Source organism: Crocodylus siamensis, chromosome 2, assembly GCF_052110815.1.
Source record: "Crocodylus siamensis isolate JL-2025a chromosome 2, ASM5211081v1, whole genome shotgun sequence".
Lineage (NCBI taxonomy): Eukaryota > Metazoa > Chordata > Crocodylia > Crocodylidae > Crocodylus > Crocodylus siamensis.
Window position 1 is genome coordinate 222,593,270 of NC_143396.1, and position 19,355 is coordinate 222,612,624.

The 19,355-nt window shown below is 46.8% G+C and overlaps 1 protein-coding gene across 9 annotated transcripts in view; it reads left to right on the forward strand.

The window, feature by feature from the left end:
• GPHN (gephyrin) overlaps nt 1–19,355 on the forward strand; it is a 612,917-nt gene that overhangs the window by 293,867 nt on the left and 299,695 nt on the right. The gene's annotated exons all lie outside the window — the stretch shown is intronic.

Here is a 19,355-nt window from a genome sequence, read left to right on the forward strand (position 1 = left end):
AATCATAGTGTCCTACATTAATATTCCTCCCTGGGCAACAGTTTGCAATTTATTTGTGGGGGGGAAAACACTTGATCTTACCCCCTGTCATGTAAATGTTATAAATAGTCCTCCAGAGCTATGCAAAATAACTGCTAAAGGCTCTTAGAAGCAGAGTTACAGTCCCCTGGCTTTGAATAAATGTAGATGGCAGCAGTTATAAATTGCCTTCTCCAGACAGTTGTGAAAGAACAAGTTTTTAGAGTGGATAAAGACCTTGATCTATCATCTGCCATCCTTTCTTTTCAGTATTGTGAAGTAGACAAAGTTGTCCTAGGTCAAAGTTCCTGAAAAAAATGTCAACCAAGATTCAGGATGGAGGTACTCTCATTTACTTCAGCTGCAACCTCCCAAGGGGATTGCCTCTCATCAGGACTGTTTGAGATAGGTTATTTGGGCATTGTAACAAGATAATTTTGCTGAAGGTTCATGCAGTTCTTCTGTAGTGACCAACACTTTCAGTATTCTTCAGTAGCAGTGTTTGAGTTTTTTGGTAAATTTACTAATGTCTCTTCTAAAGCTCTCAGGCAGAAAGCTATCCATATGTGCCACTTCCTAGATAAACCCTAAGAGGAGCATCTTCATAGGAGAAAGCAAAAATCATTACCAGCAAACAACTCAGCTACTTCAAGAACATAGCTTTGTCATAAAACAGAATAAGGGCCAAGCGATTCCAGCACAACTGAGCATAATATGTAAAAATGAATAGATGTGCTGCTGATTACAGCACATCTGTTCAACATGTAGTGATCTGGCTGATCTGACTGGAGAACATATGCAGAGAGAAATTTTGGTTTAAGGACCTGGTCTGAAGTAGAAATTAGATGCTGTAAATCAACTAGTGCATGCTCGTGTGTGAAATACCCACAGGTTGCTCACAACAGCGGTGTACAACAATAATAACTGGGTGATGACAGATGATACCTCTGTCACTGCTTGAATCAATGGTCAGAAAAGAATCAGGTCACTGATGCTTCAGTAGGATTCCAGCCATGCATATTTTCCTATTTTCCACATAAAAATGTTGAACAAAGAAACACATTGCCTAAGCAGAAAATCAAGCAAGTGCATCTTATGTCCTGAACTATTTGAATTCCAGAATAATATCTCAGGAGAAGCTATAATCAATATGTTCATTTTGAGGTTCAAGAACAATAGAGCTCTAAAAAGAAAGGACCAGAAATGGAATCCCAACAACACAGAAGTGATAGTAGTTGACAGATATCATGACTAGGGGGTCAGTACACACACCCACAGGAGGCCTCAAATGCCTCTACACAAATGCTCGTAGTATGGGTAACAAGCAGGAGGAACTCCCCCTCCTGCTGGCTGACACCAGCCCGGACATAGTGGGGATTACGGAAACATGGTGGGACGCAACGCATGATTGGGCGGTGAATGACAAGGGCCATAGGCTGTACAGGAGGGACAGGATAGGAAAGAGAGGTGGGGGCGTGGCATTCTATATTAAGGAGGAATACACATCCTCGTCAGTTAGCAAGGAGTCAGGGGAGGGGCACTCTGAAGTGCTTTAGGTTAGAGTACAAGGCAGTCAAGGGGAAAGAGACTTAACAGCAGGAGTCTACTACAGACCTCCCAACCAGGGAGAAGAGCTTGACCAGGAATTCTTGGGTCAGCTCACAAAGGTAGTGAAGGCTAAGGATGTGGTAGTCATGGGGGACCTGAACTTCCCAGACATCTGCTGGGAAGAACAGTCAGCCAGGTCTGAATGCTCACGTAGGTTCTTGGCCAGAGTGCAGGACCTCCATCTAACCCAGGAGGTGCACAGCCCCACCAGGGGAGATGCCTTGCTGGACCTAGTGCTGGCCACAGGTGATGACCTGGTGAGGGGGCTGCGGGTGCTCGACCACCTGGGTGACAGCGATCACCGCCTGCTGGAATTCACCATCCAGCGCAAGGTGGCAAAGGCATGCAGTAAGGCAGTGGCCCTAGATTTTAGGAGGGCAAACTTCAACGAGCTAAGGAGGATAGTTGGACAAGCACTGAGGTCCCGGAGGGGAGGGGAGCCAGGTGTCCAAGGAGAGTGGTCGCTCCTTAAGGAGACGATCCTCCAAGCCCAAAGGAAGGTAATCCCAACGAGGATCAAGGGAGCAGGAGAGCACACAAGCCTCCATGGCTCACCAAATGTATCCGGGAATGTCTTCTTGCTAAAATGGAGGCTTACACCCAATGGAAAGAAGGGGTCATCACCAGGGAGGACTATTCTGTAGTTGCTCGGGGATGTAGGGGGGTAGTTAGGAAGGCCAAGGCAGAGATGGAACTGGGACTAGCTTCCCAGATTAAGGACAATAAGAAGTCCTTTTTTAAATACATAGGGGGTAAAAAGAAGGCCCCAGGTAATGTGAGGCCCTTGCAGGACGCATTGGGAAACTTGGTTGTCACACCAGACAGCAAAGCTAACATGCTTAATGATTTCTTTGCCTCCATCTTCCTAAGTAGGGACCAGAACAGCCACCTCCCTGCTGGGCCCCCCTCGGGCCCCAGGGGAGGCACACCTGGGCCACGGGTTAGCGAGGATTTAGTTAGGGAGCTTCTGAAGGGGTTGGATGTATTCAAGTCAGCCGGCCCGGATGATCTCCACCCTAGAGTTCTAAAGGAACTGGCCGAGGTCATTGCAAGTCCCCTGGCACAGCTTTACGAGCACTCGTGATGCTCTGGTGAGGTACCGGAGGACTGGAAAAGAGCCAACGTGGTCCCCATCTTCAAAAAAGGCAGGAAGGAGGACCCGGGAAACTATAGGCCGGTTAGTCTTACCTCAATCCTAGGCAAGCTGTTCGAGAAAATTATGCTGGCACACATCCAGGAGGGGCCAGCAGGGGACTGCATGCTTAGGGGCAACCAACACGGGTTCATCAGTGGCAGGTCCTGTCAGACCAACCTGGTGGCCTTCTATGATCAGATCACCAGATCATTAAATGCAGGGGTAGCAGTGTATATAGTCTTCCTGGACTTCCGGAAGGCTTTTGACACTGTCTCTCACCCTGTTCTCATTAAGAAACTGGGGGGCTGTGGTGTAGACACCCACACAGTCAAATGGGTCGCCAACTGGCTGGAGGGCCGCACCCAGAGGGTGGTAGTGGATGAGTCCTTCTCAACCTGGAAGGACGCGGGCAGTGGGGTTCTGCAGGGCTCGGTCCTCGGGCCCGCACTGTTCAACATCTTTATCAGTGATTTGGACGAGGGGGTAAAAAGCACCCTGTTCAAATCTGCTGATGCCACTAAGATGTGGGGGGACGTGAGCACACTGGAAGGATCAGGCTACAATCAGACCTAGACAGGTTACAAGGGTGGGCGGACAAGAATAGGATGGGTTTCAACACAGACAAGTGCAAGGTGATGCACCTGGGGAGGAACAACCGGCACCATACCTACAGGTTAGGGAACTCCCCTCTTGTCAGCACGGAGGTGGAAAAGGACCTTGGGGTCATCATTGACTCCAAGATGAACATGGGCCGGCAGTGTGGGGAGGCAGTTAGGAAGGCCAACCGCACCTTGTAATGCATCCACAGATGCATCCCGAGCAGGTCCAAAGAGGTGATCCTCCCCCTCTGTGCGGCACTGGTCAGGCCGCAGCTGGAGTACTGCATCCAGTTCTGGGTGCCGCACTTCAAGAGGGATGTTGACAGCATGGAGAGGGTCCAGAGGAGGGCCACTCGTATGATCGGGGACAACAGGGCAGGCCCTATGAGGAGAGGCTATGGGACCTGAACCTGTTCAGCCTCCACAAGAGAAGGCTGAGGGGGGATCTTGTGGCCTGTTATAAACTAGTCAGGGGGGATCAGCAGGCATTGGGGGAGTCACGGTTCCCCCGAGCACCGCCAGGAGTGACCAGGAATAGCGGTCACAAGCTGGCAGAGGGTAGGTTTAGGTTAGCTATCAGGAGGCGCTACTTCACAGTCAGGGCGGCTAGGGTCTGGAACCAACTTCCAAGAGAAGTGGTGCAGGCTCCTACCCTGGGGGTGTTTAAGAGGAGGTTAGATGAACATCTTGCTGGGGTCATTTGACCCCAGTACTCTTTCCTGCCATGGCAGGGGGTCGGACTAGATGATCTGCTCAGGTCCCTTCAGACCCTAGAAACTATGACTTGAGGGGGATAGGGATGGGACCCTTGATGGGATTCATTCTCCCCTTGTCACTCAGGTTCTTAGTGATCAGTCTGGTTCTTAGTCTGGGGGTCCTTTTTGATCCTTTGCTGCACCAGTGTTCTGAGATTGCAGCAATGTCCGTGAGTACCTTTTGCTAAGAACTTCTGGTGAAAAGCCTGTGACCTTTTATTTTGCATTCAGATCTGACCGCCATAGTCTAGGTTTGCAACCTCAAGGCTAGACTACTGCAGTGTGCTCTACATGGGGCTACCTTTGGTGACTGTCTGGAAGCTGCATGTAGTGCCGAACACCCACTTTCTGATGGGTGTGAGTTACCAGGAGTGCATTTACTTCAGTGCTCAAAATTCTGTACTAGTTTCCAGTAGATTTCTGGGTGCAAAGAGATCCTTCAGTAAAGTTGTCAAACCACGGACAATTTAAAATCAGTTAGTGGCCATATTAAAAAAAACAACTGTTTTTATACCCATGCTTTAGTTGGCTATTTTTGGCATCCTTATCAGTTACCTTTCTATGAATATAAAAGATTGCAACAATGTAATTATGGACTTCCTTTTGAGTCACTGGGAAAATATGCTTTTACTTCTCTTCAGCTGTAAAATTGTCAAAGCACAAAATATTATCTACAGCACAACAATAATATACTGTACCTTCCATAAAGCTGTAATAGTATTGATGGCCAATTTGCCAGTATTCACACTGTGCCTATCATACTTTGGAGATACTTGAGAGATACTTGAGAGATACCCAAAACATCCACTATAAAACTTAAGATGGTTTGGCTGCTGTGTGGAAGAGGATGAAGACAATGAGCATAATTGCAAACCTTTGCATGACCTACTGAGGTTTCTTCTCAAAGTATGCCATAATTTTTAAAGGGGATGTTTTGGGTATCTCTCCAGTATCTATGAAGGGTGATAGGCATAGTTTAAATACTGGCAACATTATTATGCCTCTGTTCTTTGGTGTTTATATTTGTCCATACTACTATATAAGTACCACTACAAGAATGGATCTTCATACAGAATAAAAAACTTATTTTTATTTATCTGCATATTTTGTTTCTTCTAGTAGAAAAACCTACCGATCTGTCCTAGGAAACCTTTTTTGATATATTCTAATAATCTTTTTTTAATAGAAGAAGTGCCATACAGTATTTCTTCCAACAAAAGTCCTTGTTAGTAATTTCACAATTCAAGAAAAGAGTCTTTATAATTGTAACTTTGAAAGTTACTGCAAATTGAGTGATACCTCAGAGACTGGTGAATGTTTCCCTGCCTATGACTGACAGGTCAGGGTCTGTTTTTTATACTGCACAAATTCTGAAATCTAACTGTAAAAGATCAGTAGATCATCCTACTGCAAGAAAGAAAATGTTCAGGTAAGTCTGGGTGCATTTTCAGTTATGGCAAATCTTAATGCTCCATAACTGTCTTTTATTTTCAGGTTTTCATGTTTCCTGCATGCACAGAATCTTACAAAAATAATCTTATATAAAAAGAGGGACACGGGCAGGGTGACAGAGAGACTAAGGGGCTATAGTAACATAAAGGTGACCTGAATACTTTGTTTGGCTGGGAAGGATTTTCTTTAATATAAGTGAGATTAATAGGTATTTGTTTTAGAAAGATGGAGTGAGAGTATTGCTTTGCTATTGTGCCATGAAAGATTCCAACCACATATGAGCCTGTGCCTTCATATATCTGTGTGTGTGTGTGTGTGTAAAAAATACACTCAGAGATGTGTTGGCACATAAATAGGTTAAAAATAAATCCTGCTAACCATTGACAGAAATGTAAATATGATTTTCAATCCATTAAATAAATAGGTTGTCTAAATTCAATTTGATGTATGACTGTGCTATGTGTGACCATAGAAAGAAGCAGACTTATTGAGGAAATAGGTGTGCTGTTCAGCGTAGTACCTGCAAGTATCATTTTATGAGGGATTCCGGTATGAGGATGTTCCTTTTGAAGCTATTTTTAGTATTCCTCAGAGGGAACATGTACTGCATCTCTGAAATCATCAGCTTCAGTAGGCTTGCATGGTTCCCTTTGGAAACTCATTTATAACTTTAGTTTACTGTCAGATATCAGATTTTGACTGCAGTACAAAAATAAACATGGTTCAGTTCATTTTACTTTGCCAGGAACATTATAAAAAATTTATTATGCAATTTTCCCCAAGGTAGGGTTAAAAAAAGGAGCATAATATTTTATTTAATATGTGCAAGTTCTTTCAGTCCTCCAGACTTTTTTTTACCAGCCAAGATTATTAACCTGTTTGTGCAGCAATTACTCTAAAAAACAGAATTTAAAAAGCAAAGGACAGAATCAGTTCTGTAACTTAGGCTTTCAAGAGTAAATAAAAATCCATTTTAATCTGGAGAGATTTTCATATAGGATCATGAACTACCAGAAAAGACGATGAAAATATTAGATTTGACACTCATTTCTTGAAATGAAGCCAGTGCTAAATTAATTCAATCCAATTGCTTTAATTTCATTGGCTAATGTTTCAGTCCTGAGATTTTCAAGTATAATACATGTATATTTTTACATAACCACAGAACCCCTCAAAGAAATTTGAAATAGCATCAATTTGGAAATGGAAAAAACCTAACTTGAATGATATACACTGTTTACAGCCTGCTTTTCTGTTATCTGACAGGATGGTTATACCAAGACTGAGATGATTTCACCAAGTTTTAGAGAAAATAAAACAGGATATTATAGGCTTGATTCTAAAGTTGTGATCAAACATGGAAAACTCAGGTCTTAACAGATCAGAGTAAGAATGGGTGGCAACTGTGGATCCTCATGGATCATGGTATATGCACGAGGGCCACCAACGCCTTCAGTGTCTATGCCTGGCTAGGAATTTTTGGAGCAGAGGAGGCTGCCCAGACTGTCCATCCTCCCTTTAGGCCACTGAGACAGAATCCAAAGACCAGACTGAGTCCAGATGTTTGATGTTTTCATGGCTGTAGTTGTCTAAGTGCCTGGGAATCTAACCCAGGTCTCCTGTGTGGTAGGCTAGGATTCTACCACTGAACCACAGGGGACTCCCTGAATGAGAATATTTTATGTGTAATTAATTAGTTTAAAAGTTTATTTGCAAAAATTAAGATTATGCAAACATATAGTCTTATGCGTGTGGAAGATTGGTTGTGGATTCAACTTAGCTGAATCCCTTTACTACTGTTCTGCAAATGGAGCTAGTCTTTCTTTTCCCCTGGTTTGCAGGTTGGTTTATAAGAATGGAAGAAAAGTACAGTGTTGTCCCTCTTAACGCAAGCTGTTAGTCCAGAGGCATAGCAAGCTCCTTCAATTTGCTGGGGTGGGGGGTAGGTGAGGAAGAGTATGCCAACCAGTGGAGTGAGTGGGGGGAAGGAGGAATGAACTCTTACCTGGCTCAACTCAGACTCTGGTGGCAGCTGTTAGTGCTGTAGCAGTAACATGGCCGTGGGCTGCTACAGCTGTGGGACAGGCCCACCGCACACCAGCTGCAGCATACCCATGGTACTCCACTCCCCACCACCTTCCCTTCCAATACAGTGCTGGGCATAGGGCTATGTCTGTCCAGCTCCTATGACCAGACAGAATGGGGCTGCACCTGCTATAGCAAAGAGTCCTGGGGATTGGATGCCATTTTGATGCCCTACCTAAGCAAGCACCAGGCCTTGCTCTCCCCACCTCACTCTCCAGTTATGCTGTGGTTTTTGCCTGATATTTTGGGCTTCCCTCACTTAGCCTGGAGTGGGAACTGATTATATGAATCAGGTATTTCTTTAGTACAATCCCATGTTGTTACCAAGAATTTACACAAAGTCTAGTTTCCCTAAACAGTGGGAACAGACAACAGATGGCAATGTCATTGTTCACAGATTCAGGCCTGCTTTCCAGCTACCGCGGAGCCAAAGAAAGCTCTCACTTCTCTTCCTCCCAGAGGTGCACTGACTGCTCTTGCTCTGGCTGTCCTGCATGGCCTATTTTTGACACAAACAGATACACACAGCTCCACAAATCAACACCCAAGCCCCTCGGTTTGCAGGCAGACCCAGAAGAACACTTACTAAGACTTGTCTACACTTGGAGCCTCTATCTCTAGAGTGTAACTGTCTTGGCAGAGCAACCTAGTGAAGATACAGTATATGCTGACAAAAACAGCTTTTCTGCTAGCATAGCTACACCACTTTCCTGAATAGCAATCTGAGCAAGTTGTGCTCAACCTTTTGGCCCCATGGACCAAATGAGTGGTACAGGGCCCATCTGTAGGCTAGATTGGGCTTGGAGCCTGGCACTGCCCTCTCCCACCTCCTGCTTACCAAGATTGGGACCTAGGGGTCTGGAGGTGCCTCTGCCCAGACCTGTGCACAGAAATTGGATGCTGGATGCAGCATGCAGGGTCCAGGGGTCTCCATGGGTCTGGAGGTTTGACAGCAGGGCAATGGTACCACAACTTCTCCCCCCGCACACACCAAATTTAAAGGCAAGATGACATGGTGCCATGGGTCGGACCTAGCCCAAGGGCCAGAGGATAAGAATCCCTGATCTAAGCCAACAAAACCTCTCCTCTGTCAATATAGCAGCATCTGCTCTGATAGCTAGGAACTGGTGAGATGGCTCTGTCCCTACCTCTGCCTCCTCCTTTCCATACAGAGATAGATATACGGGACCCAGAACTACTCTTCCTGATCCCCTCATACTGGCATGTGGTAAGCCAGCAGTTCCCAAACTGTGAGTCATGACCCCAAATGGGGTCACAACGTCAGTGGATGGGACCATGGTAGTGAGGGGCCATGCTGAGGAAATGGGGCCATAAATGGGGTCATGCTGAGGAAAAGTTTGGGAAGCAGTGGTGCTAAGCCCTTCACCTTTGAGGAAGTAGGAGTTCCTTCCCTGTCTTCTCCCATCGGTGAGCTTTGGATACCTAATGTTTGATGGAGAGGGGATGAAAATACTCACTTAGTTTAATGGAGTAGGTCATACTTTTCAGAACTGTTGTTTCATACTCTATTTATCTCCGTCCAGTGTTCTCATTCAGATGGGAACATCCCATTGAGATGAACTACGTGCTTCACAGCTTTCTGAGTCTTTTAGATGTAGATAGATAGAGACATAGGGCACATTCGGCAAATGCAGCCATGCGGTATGTGGCACCACAAACATGAGAATCAGATATGTGCAATGTGTAATGCTGGAGAGGTTTCCTCTCTGTCACCCCAAAGCCTTCATTTGTGTTCTTCAGTATGTGTCCCTCCATTTCAAAGTGTCCTTTTGACTTGTGTTAGTCTCTGCATTATTTGTGGATCTTTATCCCAAACTCCCAAGTCTTCACCCTGATTCATAGTTATGCCAAGCTAATTCCTCCATCATTTGACAGAGCTTCACTTAACACAGTGAAGGTAGCTGGAGTGCATATAAAGAAATGCCAGAATTCAAATCTGTGAAGTACAATATAAATACTGGATTTACTTGAATCTAAGATGGCCCTAAATTTAAGATGACCCCCCCCAATAATTAGATTATATACATAGAACATGTATAAATGTGTTATATTTTTCGATGTGTAGAATCTACTTATTGGAGAGTCATTGTAATTCATCCCCCCAACCACCCCGTGGGGAGGAGGGCAGGAGGGGCAGGCAGTCAGGAGACAGGCGGTATGTGGAGGTCAAGCATTTTGCCCCCTGGTTGTGCCTACCCCCCTGCCACCTCTGTTCCCTGCCTGTCCCCCCGCAGCCTTAGGTCCTCCCTTCCCCACAGCCTCTTCTCTGCACCAGCAGGCTTTGTCTTCTAGCCTGTAGCACCGAGCAGGACCCTAGCCTGGCCTCATATAAGTCATGTGGTCTGTGCACTGCTGCTATGGGGCCAGGCTGGTGCTGTGCTCAGTGCCCCAGGATGCAGCATGCACAGAGCCTTCTGGCATGGAGCAAGGGTAAGGGGAGGAGGGAGAGGGCAGGGGAGCAGAGGCTGCTTGGGAAGGAGAGATGGAGAGAAGAGGCTGCAGGGGGGAGATGGTGGGCTGCAGAACTGGTGGGGGTGGGGGGGGGCAGGCAGAGAGCAACTGCAGCTATGGTCGTGATCCCAGGTAAAGGTACAGGCTAAGCCACAGCAGCTGCCTGCCACCTCCCCCCTCCCCTGATTCTAAGATGAGGGGCTTTCCCCGTGTTAAATGGGGAGAAACCTCAAGTTAGAACTGAGTAAATACAGTAGTAACTTATTCTCTTAAATCCCTCTAATTTTTATGACATACCCCTTATAGAACCTGTGCCAATACCATAGGACAAAGTTAAGATTACATTGTGGGGGTTGGAATGAACATTACATTTATTTCCTGATTTTCAGAGTTTTACATTTTCATCACCTTATTCATTCCCTAATGGGTTCCCTAGAGGTTTAACTTAAAATATTCTCCACATTCTGGTAAAGAGTAAAAGGCTATGTGCAACATAGGTCATTTCATATATTTGGTAAATTTAGTTCATGTATTTCTTGTCAGTTGAGTTTGAAAAATGACCTTGCATGAGTGATGATAATATTGCACCATTCCCATTCTCATTTGTACAGTAATTTTCCACTATTTGCATTTACCCCTGAGTTAACCATTCTTTTTTAAGTACCTTTCCTAAAAGGCTCATACCTAATTTCAAAATCATGATTGGAGGTCATTTCCAGTTTCACCTCTCCATTTTTCTTTTGCATTCACAAAATGCAACAAAAAACAACATCAGTAAAATTATTGGCAAAATATTCTGTCATTTTGTAGTGTCTGCAGATAATGGAGCTTGTGCCTGGAGTTTGATAGAGATGTTCACAAGTGACAAATTAGTTAAATTCAGTAATGTACTCCCATGTTTTTACTACAGGTTTTAAATGTACTCTTATGCTAAATTTACATAAATTGAAAGGTTAACTGTAATCAGGCACTGGATGTGCTTTGGCTATGTATTTCCTACTGCTTACTAATCTACTGATTTTAGGAAAAATGAATTTCTAGCAGCAGAAAGCATTTACTATGTGAACTGAGGCAGCAACAATATCTGAGTATTGCCCAGCAGAGATATCTATTCTTTGGAAATCAATTGAATAACTGTACTTTTGTGGAAGATTTGTAACCTGTTGGGTACACATTATTCCACAGAATGAAATGGTCTTTGCTTGATTTGTTTTCTTGTTGTGTTTCTGTTTCTATGCATGTTTTTACAATGAGAAAACCATTAAAAGAAAACCGTGAGAAAATAACTAAGATGACATAAATATATTTGAATTTATTCTCTGCGGGGTAACTTCTGTTTTATTACTGTGATGCTTAGAATTTCACAGTTTTACCACTGATTAAACATCTCTTTGACCCCTCATCACTGGCTGAATGTATCCCATTAAAGAAGGTTTACACTGATGCTTTCTCAATTAATCACTATCAAAAGGCATGGTTTCTAAGTCTGAACTCAGTAATTTGAAAATATCCCTGTAATATGAAGTTGTTCCAGTTTACTTCAGGGAGGGACCAGGTAAACTTGAGCCAACTACTCCTGCTTCAAGTAGAGGAATGGAGGCGGTTAATTTAAATTAGAGTTAGACTCAAAGGGCGCAACCAGGCGAGCATATATGTGCCTCTTGCAGCATCCCAAACCAATTTGAGACATTGCAAGAGGCATGCTGTGAATGAAAAAATGTTCCCCACCCTGCATATTTGCAGCATGGGCTCAAAAATTGATACCTGGATCTCCAGGTATCAACAAAAGCAAAAACCAAAAAACTCAGGGGGAAAAAGCAGGGCAGGGCATTGTCCCAGACCATGACCTGGGGTAACCCAGAAGCCGGTCCTCCAGAGAGTTTGGATTCTGGCCAGAGCATCTGCGTGTGCTTCTGCTGCCCCAGCACATGGGGCACGCATCCTTAGAGTGCTGGGGCAAGCAGAAGTGCAGCAAGGATCTGGCTTGCCCAGGACCCAGGCGCTGTTGGGGTAAGTAAGGACTGTTGGGGGGGATTGTGGGTGTGGTGGGGGGTTGTGCTTTTGTGGGCGGACTGTGGGAAGAGGTTGTGTGTGGGTAGGAGGGGATGGTTGGGGCGTGGGTCCCCTGCAGGGCTCCCTCCCGCAGCAGCGGCCATGTAGCACTCAAGGCACACTGATGCCAGTCCCCCCCATGGCACGGTGAAGTCCTGGCCTCCTCAGAGCCAGTGCCACCTGTGCTACTTGTTGCAGGTGTGGCCCAGTTCAGCATGGGGCCATGCGCCTTTCTGCAGCCCGGGGCCACTCAGGCTGTCACCTGGGGGTCAGTGCCACTCACGGGGACCATGTATCATGCTGGGCTGGTCCTACCTCCATGGAACCAGCCCAGCCCAAAGGTGCATGGGGCCCATGGAGGCAGGACCTGGCCTGGCACAACACATGAGCCCCATGAGCAGCATTGGCCCCTGTGTGACAGCCCAAGTGGCCTGGGGCTGCAGAAAGGTGCACAGTGCTGCACCAAGCCAGGTCAGACCCATGACAGGCAGCACAGGTGGCGGTGCCACACTGCGAGGGAGCTCTGACAGCAGTGGGCTCTGAGCACCCCACAGCCACTGCTGCTGCATGGGTAAGCTGTGGGCCCTATGGGGGGGAGATGGCTCCCTGCGTGGGGGCTGTGGGCCTTTTGTGGGGGGAGCTGGGCCCCTCCTGGGGGGGCTGTGGGCTTGCAGGGGAGGACTGGGGCCCTGTGGAGGGGCTGTGGCTCTGCAGGCGGGGACAGTCCATGTGCTGGGGGGGTGCACCCTGTGGGAAGCAGGGAACCCACCCTCCCAAGCAGCCCCCCACAGTCCTCCCACACCTACCCACACACCCCCACATCCCTTCTCACCCACACACCCACCTGCATCTACCCACACCTCTTCCCACCTCCCTCTTGCAAACTGCACATCCCCCCATCACATACCCATTGTGCCCATCTGCCAGACAGGATGAAACCTGCTGTCAGAAGCTGTGGCTGCAGGCGCAACTGTCCCCACATCCTAGTTAGTGAAGGAGTCAGGGGGAGCCCTAATTGTTCTATGATAAGAAAACCAAAGCGAACATCAAAACGTATAGGTATTTAGAATTTATTTTATGATGTTGATAGAGGCACTGGTAGGCTTCCAAATTGCTTTAACATTGTAAATATATCAATAAAATGTTGCCCATCTGATCGATTGATCACTCTCTCTCTCTCTCTCTATATATATATATATATATATCTATAGATACATAGACATGTATGGATATATAGCTATATAGTGGTCTTTTGTTTTAATTGTGGAAGAACATGGATTTGGGGATATTTTAAATGAGTGAATTTGGGATTTTTTGTATCAGAGATTTTGCAGTTTTTAAATAGGGAACACCAGAATTCCTAGTGAGGCAGGTGGCAGGACCCAGGCAGAGGAGCCTGCTCAGGGCTGGCACCCAGGACCCAGCAGGTGGTGGCTGACCTCCTGGATGCTCAGGGTCAGGAGGACATGCTTAGATAGTTCAAAGCAGGCCACTACACTGAGAACATCTTCCAGGCGCTAGCTGTCCAGCAGGGCTATGCGAGGCTTCAGGCAGCACTTCGGATCTGGAGAAGATTCAGATACTTTGGACGCTGAAGCAGAATGTCCGCACTGAAGCACTGGCTTTCTTAGGGTTTTCAAGGCAGTTCGGAGCTTCTGAACCGCTTCAGAAAAGCTTCAGAGCCGTTTCAGAGATCAAGCCATAGGTTATAATGGGGAATCAATGAAATAGCTATAATTTCATTGTTTTTTGTCTGATTTGGATGACAATTGCCTCTGCTGAGAGCATGAAGCCTGCCAAGTTTCAATAAGATAGGTGCAGAGGGTTGTGGGGAACTACACCCCAAATTCATGAAAGCAAAACTCATGTCATGTGTATGAATTACACCACAAGGGGGTGAAAACTGCAGGGATGGTAGCCCCTGCAGAGGCCACAAAGCTTGCCAAGTTTCAAGGATATAGGTGCAGGGGTTTTGGGGAAACTATACCTCAAGCTGGGCCAGGATAATGCTGAAGTAGGGGACCAGTGCACACATCCACAGGAGGCCTCAAATGCCTCTACACAAACGCTTGTAGTATGGGATACAAGCAGGAGGAACTTACCCTCCTGCTAGCTGACACCAACCCGGACATAGTGGGGATCACTGAAACATGGTGGGACCCAACACATGACTGGGCGGTGAATGTCAAGGGCTATAGGCTGTACAGGATAGGAAGGAAAGGTGGGCGCATGGCACTCTGTGTCAAGCAGGAATACACATCCTCATCAATTAGCAAAGAATCAGAGGAGGGGTGCTCTGAAGTGCTTTGGGTTAGAATACAAGGCAGTCGAGGGGAAAGAGACTTAATGGTGGGGGTCTACTGCAGACCTCCCAACCAAGGGGAATAGCTAGACCAGGAATTCTCAAGTCAGCTCACAGAGGTAGTGAAGTCAGAGGATGTGGTCATCATGGGGGACCTGAACTTTCCGGACATCTGCTGGGAAGAGCAGTCAGCCAGATCTGAGCGCTCATGTAGGTTCTTAGCCAGAGTGCAGGATCTCCATCTAACCCAGGAGGTGCACAGCCCCACCAGGGGAGACGCCTTGTTGGACCTGGTGCTGGCCACACGACCTGGTGAGGGGGCTGCGGGTGCTCAACTACCTGGGCGACAGTGATCATCGCCTGCTGGAATTCACCATCCAGCACAAGGTGGCAAAGGCCTGCAGCAAGGCAGCAGCCCTAGATTTCAGGAGGACAGACTTCAATGAGCTAAGGAGAATAGTCGGAGAAGCACTGAGGTCCCGGAGGGGAGCGGAGCCAGGTGTCCAAGGAGAGTGGTTGCTCCTTAAGGAGACGATCCTCCAAGCCCAAAGGGAGGTAATCCCAACATGGATCAAAGGGAGCAGAAGGGCACAAAAGCCTCCATGGCTCACCAAAAGCATCCGGGAATGTCTCCTAGCTAAAAGGGAGGGGACAACAGGGCAGGCTGTATGAGGAGAGGCTACGGGACCTGAACCTGTTCAGCGTCCACAAGAGAAGGCTGAGGGGGGATCTAGTGGCCTGTTACAAACTATTCAGATGGGACCAGCAGGCATTGGGAAAGTCCCTGTTCCCCCGAGCACTACCAGGAATGACCAGGAATAATGGTCACAAGCTGGCAGAGGGTAGATTTAAGCTAGATATCAGGAGGCGCTACTTCACGGTCAGGGTGGCTAGGATCTGGAACCAACTTCCAAGAGAAGTGGTGCTGGCTCCTACCCTGGGGTCTTTAAGATGAGGCTAGATGTACACCTTCCTTGGGTCGTTTGACCCCAGTACTCTTTCCTGCCATGGCAGGGGGTCGGACTAGATGATCTACTCAGGTCCCTTCCAGCCCTAGAAACTATGACAGGCAAAACTTGTGGCATAGATGACCCTGTGTGTGTTAAGGCACAGCCGGGTGAAAGCTGCAGGGATGGTAGCCCCTGCAGAGGCCACAAAGCCTGCCAAGTTTCAAGGAGATAGGTATGGGGGGTTCAGGAAAACTGCACCCCAAATTCTTGAAAGCAAAACTCATGTCGTGTATATGTGTTACACCACAGTGGGATGAAAACTACAGGGATGGTCACCCCTGATGAGGCCACGAAGTCTGCCAAGTTTCAAGGTGATAGGTGCAGGGAGAGTGTGGCTTCTGGGGCCCTGCACCTCTGGCTGCTAACAGGGAAAACTCATGACATAGATGACCCTGTGTGTGTTAAGGTGCAGTGGGGTGAAAACTGCAGGCCTACTAGCCCCTGTGGAGGCCACGAAGCCTGCCAGCTGTTAAGGAGATAGGTGCAGGGGTTCTGTGTCCCTGCACCCCTGGCTGCTGACAGACTGCTTAGGGGTCTGAGTCTGACTTTAGTTTTGTCTGACTTTTTAGTTTTGTCTAAAACTCATGACATGGTGCTTGTGCAGCTGACTGTGTCTGGCTTGGGGCAGTTGATTGTCTGTATTGATTCTTTTTTCTCCTTAGTCTATGGTTTTATAGATGTTAATCCTTGCTTGTTAACTGGTTATATTAGCTAGCTACTGTATATTGAGCTGGTCCCTGAGTGAATCATGATTTATTGGTAACAGTAGCTTAGCAGCCAGGCCTGCAGTAGTGCATGTGCCTGCATCCGTGGATGCACCCAAAGAGTTGTAAAGAGTCTGACTAAAAATGTCTCATTATATTGGTTGCACAGTTTATAATCTTTTGTGATGTCATAATCTGTCATGCATGAAGTCCACTATCTGAAACAGTAGGAAACACCAGCTATTTCTAAGAGAAAGCAAAAAGGAAATCTTATTTGACTTCAGATTTCCAGGGTATATGGGCAAGATCCTTGGCCCTACTATGGTAGTGCAAATGACCTATAAATCTGGCTTAAATGGCCTCCTAAAAATTTGCTCAGGTGTTTCTCCTATAGGCCACTAAAGTGAAAACTTGAACAAAGATGGCCTTATCTTGGGCATCTCACCTGTTGTATTGAGCCACTTAGAAACAAGAGTGTGAGTTCAGTTAAAATTTCAATCCACTCTTAAGAGGAAAGCAGTCTAAGTACAATCGGATAACTCGACAGACGTTGCAAATAACGTATTAAGGCAGTAGTAGCAGGGTAATGCCTCCATTACAAAGGTTTTGTAAAGAACTAGCAAAATAAATTCTAATAGCCGTTCCAATTCTCAGGCAATTCTTCTATGCAGATCTTCCAAGCCTCTCTGATTAACTGTCCATAAACTTACCTCTAATTCTGGATCTCATCTCCTAAAACCAGGAAAACATCTTAATCCAGATTTTACAACACTTCATCTAGCAGTATAAATGCCAAATGGTTAGCTACCTTTGAGAGAATTAACTACCTCTGATATGCAGGATATGTTCATAGTAAACAAACTTTCACTAGATCTTTGTGCGTACATAAATAAAATACATTTTCTATTTGAACTCAGCAGCAGTGACTGACTCTGTCAAAAACTCGGTTCTCGGCCATTCTGGACTACTTATTGTTCCTTAAGCAATCTTGTCTATTGCCACTCCCAGAAGGTGCACTTGGCTTCTTGGCCATATGCCTGTACAGGAATCTTTAGTATTGTCTCACCTGAAAGTGAAGTAATTTATGAACATCTGAAGAAGTGTCTTTCCTCCAATTAAAGAAACTATTCTGGTTGGGCTTATACATTTTAATTCTGTCAGGATTCATGTCCTTCTTAAACCTCTTGCTACATGCATTCCTCCTCACATTTCTATGAAAACAGCTTTCTTAGTGACAATACTGTTGGCTATGAGAGTGGGAGAATCATAAGCACCGATGGCAGAACTACTATACGCAGTTTTCCAAAATAACAGATAATCACAAAGCCACGTTCTCTTCCTACCTCAGGCACTTTCTACCTAAAGTGATTGAAACTACATCATTCACTTACTAGTATTTTTCTAAAACCACAATCCATAAAGGGAATGAAATGTTACATTCCTTATTGTACACAGATCATTTTTTTCCTGGATAGAAATAAGATCTTCAGAAAGTTGCCAAGATTGTTTGTGGCTTATGAAAAAATGTCAAAGGTGAAGTTGTCTCAGCACAACAATATCTCCAGTTGGATCTTCTCTTGTGCCAGGTTTTGTTATCCATTTGCTGGTAAAATCCTATTTGACACAATAAGTCCCCCTCTACATATGTAGGTAAAGGCGTGATGGGATGTAATGCACTATTCACACAATCACGGCTCCTGCCATAGAATCATAGAATCAGTGAGTCGGAAGGGACCTAGACATATCACCGAGTCCAACCCCCTGCCATGGGCAGGAAGGAGCACTGGGGGTGGCAGGGGTCATAAGACCCCAGCCAGGTGCCTATCCAGTCTCCTCTTGAAGATCTCCAGGGAAGGTGAGAGCACCACCTCTCTGGGAAGCCTAGTCCAGGCTCTGGCCACCCTTACAGTGAAGTAGTTCTTCCTAATATCTAACCTAAACCTATCCTCCTTCAGCTTGTGGCCATTGTTCCTGGTGACTCCAAGGGGGGCCCTGGTGAACAGACTTTCCCCAAGTCCCTGCTGCTGGCCCCTGATAAGGTTGTAGGCAGCCACAAGATCCCCCATCAGTCTTCTCTTGCAGTGACTGAAGAGATTCAGGTCCCTCAGCCTCTCCTCATAGGGCTGGCCATGGAGGCCCCCAACCATACGAGTGGCCCTCCTCTGGACCCACTCCAGGTTCTCTACGTCCTTCCTGAAGTGCAGCACCCAGAACTGGACACAGTGCTCCAGCTGCGACCTGACCAGTGCCACATAGAGGGGGAGCAAGACCTCTCTGGACCTGTTAGTGATGCCCCTGTTGATGTAGGACAATAAGCTCTGCCTATTGCTTTGTTGCACTGGCGACTCATATTCATCCTGGAGTCAATCATGACTCCAAGATCCCTCTCTGCTTCTGTGATGCCGAGAGGGTCAGCCCCTAACCTATAACTATAATGCTGGTTCCCTCTCCCCAGGTGCAGCACTCTGCACTTGTCCTTGTTGAACCGCATCCTGTTCAGATCCACCCACTTCTCCAACCTATCCAGGTCTGCCTGGATGCGGTCCCTGCCTGCCGGTGTATTCACTTTACCCCACAGCTTGGTGTCATCAGCGAACTTGAACAGGGTGCTCTCCACACCCTTGTCCAGGTCACTAATGAAGATGTTGAACAGCACCAGCCCAAGGACCAAGCAGGGCAGGAGGCACAATTGTGGGATTGCACATTAGATCCCATCACACCTTATTTCCAGGGCAGGAAGGACCTGGGGTGAGCACCAGCAAGAAGCAGGTTCCTGTAACTGAGAAGCCGCACACATCCCAGTTGAGGGGCTCCCAGCCACTGGGATGCCCCATGCACCACCAGGGCTAGAGAATCCCTGCTGCAGCAATCCCCCTACTCCAAGGATGTGAGGAAACCCCCAGAGCCAGAGGATCACTACTGGGGTGATTCCCTCACCCCAGGAATGCAGGAAACCCTCTGGGCCAGAGGATGATTGTGATCCTCTGGCCCCAAGGGTTTCCTGGAACCCCTGGATCCAGGGGATCACCCCTGTGGTGGTCCTCCAACCCTGGGACTCTCCCTGCACCCTGGAGCCCTAGATCACAGTAGCCACGATCAGTAGGATTTGGGGATTCAGGAAACCCCTGGACCCTGGGGATCACAGCTGCCATGATCCCTATGG